The 7,362-nt window shown below is 45.0% G+C and overlaps 2 non-coding genes and 1 pseudogene across 2 annotated transcripts; all 3 read left to right on the plus strand.

The window, feature by feature from the left end:
- The first annotated feature begins 555 nt into the window (after window positions 1-555).
- On the plus strand, window positions 556-713 carry LOC121367174. Its single transcript, XR_005957334.1, has one exon. It is a non-coding gene; the product is annotated as a U1 spliceosomal RNA (small nuclear RNA).
- Window positions 714-1,658: 945 nt separating this feature from the next.
- LOC121367175 lies at window positions 1,659-1,826 on the plus strand. The gene has a single exon (XR_005957335.1). It is a non-coding gene; the product is annotated as a U1 spliceosomal RNA (small nuclear RNA).
- A 1,281-nt stretch (window positions 1,827-3,107) lies between these two features.
- On the plus strand, window positions 3,108-3,260 carry LOC121367176 (annotated as a pseudogene).
- Window positions 3,261-7,362: the final 4,102 nt, after the last annotated feature.

A 7,362-nucleotide genomic window follows, 5' to 3' on the forward strand; every position in this document is an offset into this window, starting at 1 on the left:
TTCGCTTGTGTGTGTTTTTGTTGTATTCATTTGGTCGCCGTCAGACTAAATTAAACTTGCGTATTTTCTTTTACGGTGCTACCGTTGTCATGTGTTGTTTGTTGTAATCACAATTTATTGTTTTGTAATTACGTAGATTGAGTTGTGTATAGAGTGACCGTGTGTTGACGGTGAATATTTAAACCACATGGTCATAGACATTGCTATACGGTGCTTTTACATATATTATTCGTGTGGCGTGTTTGTTTCCTAGTTCCTCTTTACTGTTTTAACATTAGCATTCAATATACATTTAGTGTCAGCGCTACGCTTAAATGTGACAATTCGTAATGGATGTGTATTGCGACTTGCTTGTAAACTGAATAATAAAGCGAAATCATCTCATTTGGAATCAAAATGTCCACTTGTAAACTGGAGGTAATAGTGTCGTGCTTTGGATGTTGCCACCCGCTGTCTAGACGGGCGATTTACGGGGGGGACCAACAGTGCGAAGAAAGAACACCGTCTCTTGGTGGCTCAAAGCGACCACTCAAATGACCTTCTGCCAAACCAAGCATACTTACCTGGTACGGGAGGCACCCTGATCCGCTAGGTGGCCTCCCAGGCGAGGCCTAACCATTGCACCCGGATGGGCTGACCCCTGCATCGCCCCAAATGTGGGCGACTCGAGTACGAAATTTTTTGTGTGGGGGCTGCGTTCGCGCTAACCCCCGAAATCAAAGTAAAAATAGTTTTCATAAACTATTTAATTGTTGTTTATAGATGTTTTGTTTTAGTCATTTGTTCATCGTCAGTCCTGGGATCCGCCGCTTCCGCCGCTCCCCGAAAATCAAAGTTGAAATGTTCAAATAACATATTTCACTTGCATTGTGTGTGTTTTATTAATCTATTCTCTTCAGTTTGCGACTGCACTACCCTCCCACCCCCCGAAGATCAAAAGGTTAAAATAGTTCCAATAAACATATACACTTGTGTATGTTTGTTTTATTTCATTTATTCTGTCATCGCGACTGCACTAACACCCTTCCCCGCCCCACCCCCCTCCCACCCCGCTCACCACCCCCACCCCCACCCCCGAAATGAAACGTTAAAACGTTTCCATAACTATTTCGCTTGTGTGTGTTTTGTTGTATTCATTTGTCGCCGTCAGACAAATTACTCCGTATTTTCTTTTACGGTGCTACCGTTGTCATGTGTTTGTTTGTTTTATCACAATTTATTGTTTTTGTAATTACGTAATTGAGTTGTGTATAGAGTGACCGGGTGTGTTGACTGTGAATATTTCAACCACATGGTCATAGACAATGCTATACGTGCTTTTTACATATATTATTCGTGTGGCGTGTTTTTTTCCTAGTTCCTCTTACTGTTTAACATAGCATTTCATATCATTTAGTGTCATCGCTACGCTTAAATGTGACAATTCTAATGGATGGTATTGCGACTTTCTTTGTAACTGAATAGTAAAGCGAAAATCATCTCAGTTTGGATCAAATGTACCACTTGTAAACTGGACGTAATGAAGTGTCAGTGCTTTGGATGATTGCCACCCGTCTGTCTATACGGGCGTATTTACGGCACCAACTAGTGCGAAGAAAGGACACCGTCTCTTGGTGGCTCAAAGCGACCACTCAATGAGCCTTCTGCCCAGACCAAGCATACTTACCTGGTACGGGAGCAACCCCTGATCCGCTAGGTGGTCCTCCCAGGGCGGGGCTAACCATTTCCACCTCGGATGGGGCTGACCCTGCCGATCGCCCCAATGTGGGCGACTCGGAGTACGAAATTTTTTAGTGTGGGGAGTCTGCGGTTCGCGCTAACCCCCCGAAATCAAAAGTAAAATAGTTTTTCATAAACATATGTAATTGTGTTGTGTAGAGATGTTTTGTTTTAGGTCATTTGGTCATTTTCAGCGTCATCGGGATCGCGGCTTCGCAACTGCCTCCCCGAAAAGTGTCTATAAGGTTGATTGAATAGTTTCACACTAAACATATTGTACACTTGCATTGTGGTTGTGTTTATTAATCTATTCTCGTCATACGTTGCTTGCGATCTGCAACTACCCTCCCACCCACTCCAGAGAGATCAAAGGTATAAATGAACTAGTTCATCAATATCAAACAGTATATCACTTGTTTATGTTTTGTTTTATTTCATTTATTCTGTCCCAGTTCTGCGAAATGCACTAACCCTTCCCAACAGCCCTCACCCCCACGGGTCCCACCCCCACTCCCCCCCCACACGCCCACCCCCGACAATGAAACTGTTAAAACTGTTCCAATAAGATCATATTTCGCTTGTGTGTGTCTTGTTGTATTCATTTTGGTCTGCCAGTTCAGACTCTAATATTAAACTTGCGTACATTTTCTTGTTACTGTGCCTACCGTATTGTCTAGTGTTGTTTGTTGTGTAATCTACAATTTATGTGTTTTTAAGTACGTAATTGAGTTTGGGGGTAAGAGAGTGGTATCTTCTTGGCTGTTTGTTGGTGTTGACTGTTGAATATTTAAACCACATGGTCAGAGACATGGGGGCTATACGAGTTGGGGCTTTTACATCATATTATTCGGTGTGGTGCGTGTTTTTTGGTTTTGTGTTGGGGTGCCGGTGGGTGGTGCAGACGATATAGCGTGTGATACGCGGGCGAACTAGTAATACACTACGGTAACAAAATAAAAAGTCTGCTGGACAGGGGATGTGTATAGTGGCACTCCGGCATATAACACTGTAATACACAGCTCTCGAGATCCTAGTCCGTCTAGGTAGAAGATGGCGACCAATAAAAAAGCAGAGGAGGGGAGGGGAGACGGGTGTGGGCCGACCAAGAGGAAACAGGTCACGATGAGTTCAGAAAATAAAACACAGCGTATGTCGAAGGGGGGGTGAATCAAGAAAAAAAAGATGAGCCCTTGTGTCTCCAAGCTGAAGAACAGGGGAGGTACTACTAGGGCGGAAAAAGATAGGGAACGGGGATAGTAATGCAGTGGCTCATAAGCCAAACCGGTAGTGCGAGAAAGCGTATACCGGCACCACAGTGCGAAGAAAGAACTTACCGGCGCTGGGGTGGCTCAAAGCGACCACGGTCAAATGACCTCGCCAGACCAAGGCAGCTTACCTGGTACGGGAGGCACCCGGAACCCTAGGGGGTCCTCCAGGGCGAGTGCCTAACCATGGCACCTCGGATGGGCGGACCCCTGCGATCGCCCCCAATGATGGGCTGACTCGAGTACGAAATTTTGTAGTGGGTGGGTCGGCGTTCTGGCGGATAAAGGTCCCAGGACTCGGAACTCCCAACTGATGGAGGTTATATGGAACAAAGACACGAAAAGGTTTTCCAAAGTAAAAATAGTTTGTCAGAAACACTCCTAGAGGTGTCTGAGATGAAATTGGGGATTCTTGGAAATTATAGAGTGGGTTATTCGTTGGTGCCGAGTATGCCCCAAGAGGGGGGGGTTGATGGGGGGGTGTAGGGGGGGGGTAACAAATGGGTAAGGGGAGATGGGTTGATGTCAGAAGGCTGGTCCGTCCGAGTGCTGGAGGGAGTGCACGCTGTGAATGCCAAACCACCAGCGACTACAAATCAAATTCCAGAGAAAGGTTCAAATAACATATTGACGGTATGGCAATATAGTAGTCAAGGTGTGTTACGGTGGGTAAGAGAGCAGGCTGGTGTACTCGGGCTGTCAGTGGGCGGGTCTAGGAGTTACTGTGGCACGGCCCAACAAGAGACACCCCGTCTGCGAGTGCAATTTGAAAAGGTTCGCCGTTAAAGACATCAATATCAACGGTAGGAGTTTGTCTAAATAGCCAAAAACCAGATCAGGGCATATTCCGCGGCACTAGGAGACCAACACAGACCAACCCGACAGCGCCGAAGAGAAGGGGCAGTGTAACTCTCTTCCGTCCCACCCCCAGATAACCCACACCCCACCCCCGAAAATGAAACGTTTAACGGCCAAAAACAGATTCCGCTGTTGTGTGAGTGTTGGTGGTATCGACAGGGTCGCCAAGCAACTAAATTAACTGATTTCTTTAGGGATGCTACTTTGACGGCTACCGGTTCAGGGTGTGTTTTTGTACCATACACAATTGTTTGTTGTTGTAATTAACGTAGATTGAGTTGTTGGTATAGAGGTGGAGGGCCCAGGTGTGTTGACGGTTGACATATTTAACTAAACCACAATGGTTCATAGATACATTGCTAATGCGGGTCATGTTTTTACATAGATAATTCGTGGCTTTGTGGACCGTGTAAACTTGTTATGTTTCGCGTAGTTTCCTACTTTACTGTTGTTAAAGCATAAACATGACTTCATATAGACATTATCGAGGGATCAGCGCCTACGCTTAAGGTTGACAATTGTTCGTAAGGGGATGTGTTATTGCGACCTTGCTTGTAAACTGAATAAGTAAAGCGAGCGCAAATCATCTGCAGTTTGGATCAAATCAACATATGTACCGCTTGTTAAACTGGAGGTATGTGAGGTGTGTCAGTGCTTTGGGAGATTGCCACCCGTTCGTTCTAGCTGGCGTCCCTAAAACGGGCGTAGTTTATACGGCACCAACTAGTGCGAAGAGAAGAGGAACACCACCGTCTCTGTGGGTGGCTCCAAGCGACCACTCCCGAAAGTTAAGTCCTATCTGCCAGTTCATGCCTTTCTGCCAAGGTCAAGCATACTTACCAATGGTACGGGAGGCATCCACTGAAAATCGCCTAAGGTGGTCCTCCGCAGGTGCAAGGCCCCTAACACATGGCACCCTCGGAAATGGGCCTGCACCCCACCTGTGGATCATCAAAGCCCCAAATGTGGGCCGACTCGAGTACGAAATTTTATTAGTGGTGGGGTCCTGCGTTCGCTTACCGCCTAAACCGGCCGAAATCAAAGAATAAAATATAGTGTTCATCAACAATATTTATTTTGTTGTTTAAATTAGAGAGGAGGTTGTGTTTAGTCATTTCGTTCCATCGTCAGTTCTGGTATCAAGGCGCTTGCCAGTGGCCGCCCAGCTTCCAACGAAAAGTCCAAAGGTTTGAAATAGTTCAAATAAACAAATAATTTCACTTGCAATTGGGTGTGTTTAATAATCTAGTCTCTGTCAGCTGGCGAGGGCTGACGATGTCAGGCCTTACCCTCCACAACCCCCAGAAGAGCAAAGGTTCAATTAGTTGGACTCGGCAATCAACAATATATCACTTGTGTAGCGGGATGTTTTTTATTGCATGTAGTCTGGTCAGGCGGCGATCTGCGGTTACCCGCCACGCCCCACCCCACGTACACCTTGACTCCCGCCCCCACACCCACCCCACATAAACCACAACCCACCCAGATAAAACTGGCAAACCCGAAAATAAAACGTTAAACGTGTATGCCCGATACTAGTTCATTTGCGATGGTCGCTTTATGTCTAAAACTTGATATGTTCAGAATGGATAGTGGTTGGGAAAGGTCGTTTCTTTTGTGGTTTGGATATACCAGGTTTCATGTTGTTTGTTGTGGCGCCCGTCATGGTCAATAGCCTAATTCATTGATATTGTTCGGTAAATCTTTATACATTGCATACGATTGAGTTCATGTGTAGTAGTATGTATAGAATCAAGCATTCTATAGAGAGGGATTACGCGCGTACTATAGATTGTAGTCTGATTCAACACAATAAGAGGTGAACGGTGAGACTGATAGTGAATCACGAGTAAAGCCACATGTGCAATAGACATTGCAATTATACGTGACCTTGTCCCTACAGTATCTTCCTGTAAGTCTTTTCATGTGGCGCGTGATGTTTGTTTTTCTATTTCCTCGTTTACTGTTTTAACATTAAAGCAGATCTCAATATACTTTAGTGGTCATGCGGGCTACGGCTGAAAATGTGGACAATTCGTAAATGGATGTGTTATATGCTGACAGACTTGCTTGTTAAACTGAATAAGTAAAGTGCTAGTTTAAGAACAAATCATCTCAGTTTGGGAATCACAAATGTACCACTTGGTAAATGACTCGTACCCGGGAGGTAAAAGAGTGTCCGGTGCTTTGGATGAGGATGGATTGCCCACACGTAACTGTCTAAGACGGGCGTATTTTACAGGCACCCAACTGTTAGTGGCGGAAGAAAGAGACAACCGCTACGAAAAATGCTTGGTGTGCTGTTCAAAGCTGACGGACCACTATGGCTACATGAATGACCTTTACTGTCCCATAGAGAACCAAGCAGTACCTTACCTGGGTACGGGAGGCACCAATTGATCCGCAAGGTACCGCTGGTGATCCCTTCCCAGGGCTACTGCGATGGCCCAGCGTCTATAGCCATTTGCCCACTCTTCGTGGAATTTGGATTCTGACACCCTGCTAGCGATCGCCCAAACGCCCCATGCGCTGCGACTCGAGTACGATAAGTGTTTTATGATGTAGTGATTTGTGGAGCTCTTGCACTGGTCGATTTCACTGTCTGCGCGTAGCATACACCCCGAAAATCCCAAAAAGTAAAAATAGTTTTTATACACATAACATGAAGTTTTAATTGTTGTTTAGTTAGAGGATTTTTGTTGTTTAGTCATCGTTGTTCACGTCAGTCTGGGATCTGCGCTTAACCCGCCTCTCCCCGAAAATCAAAGGTTGAAATCAGGTTCAAACTACACATATTTCACTTGCAAAATGTAGTGTGTTTTTATTATATCTATTTCGGGCAGTTCATGGGGCGACTGCAGGCACTACCCTCACCCCATACCCCCCGAAGATCAAAGGTTTAAAATAGATTTCCAATACAAACATCATATCACTTGTATATGTTGTTGTTTTATTCATTTATTCCTGTGGCTGTCAGTCTGGCGACTGCCACATACCCTGAGGCGGTGACCCGCCCACCCCACCGGTGCAAGTACCCACTCAAAGGGCCACCCAGACAACACCCACCCCCCACTCCCACCCCCTAAATGAAACGTTAACTGTTACCGTGAAAACTGGTTCGACAAACATAACTATAACGCGGGGTTGTGTTTTTGTTGTAATTCATTTGGGTCGCCGTCAGATACTAAATTAAACGTTTGCGTATTTTTTCTTTTACGGTGCTAAAGGAACGTGAATACCGTTGTCATGTTGGATGTTTGGTTGTAATCACAATTTATTGTTTTCACGGGGTCTATGCTACGTATTTGGAGTGTCGTGTAATAGCAGTGACCGTAGTGTTGGATCTGTGCAATATTGAAACCACATTGGTCATAGACATTGCTATTACTTTTCTTTTTTACATATATATATCGTGTGGCCGTGGTTTTGTTTTCTAGTTTTTTTTCCTCTTTACTGTTTTAACATTAGCATTCAATATACATTTAGTGTCAGCGCTACGCTTAAATGTGACAATTCGTAA

Source organism: Gigantopelta aegis, unplaced genomic scaffold (assembly GCF_016097555.1).
Source record: "Gigantopelta aegis isolate Gae_Host unplaced genomic scaffold, Gae_host_genome ctg9813_pilon_pilon, whole genome shotgun sequence".
In the NCBI taxonomy this organism is placed as follows: domain Eukaryota; kingdom Metazoa; phylum Mollusca; class Gastropoda; order Neomphalida; family Peltospiridae; genus Gigantopelta; species Gigantopelta aegis.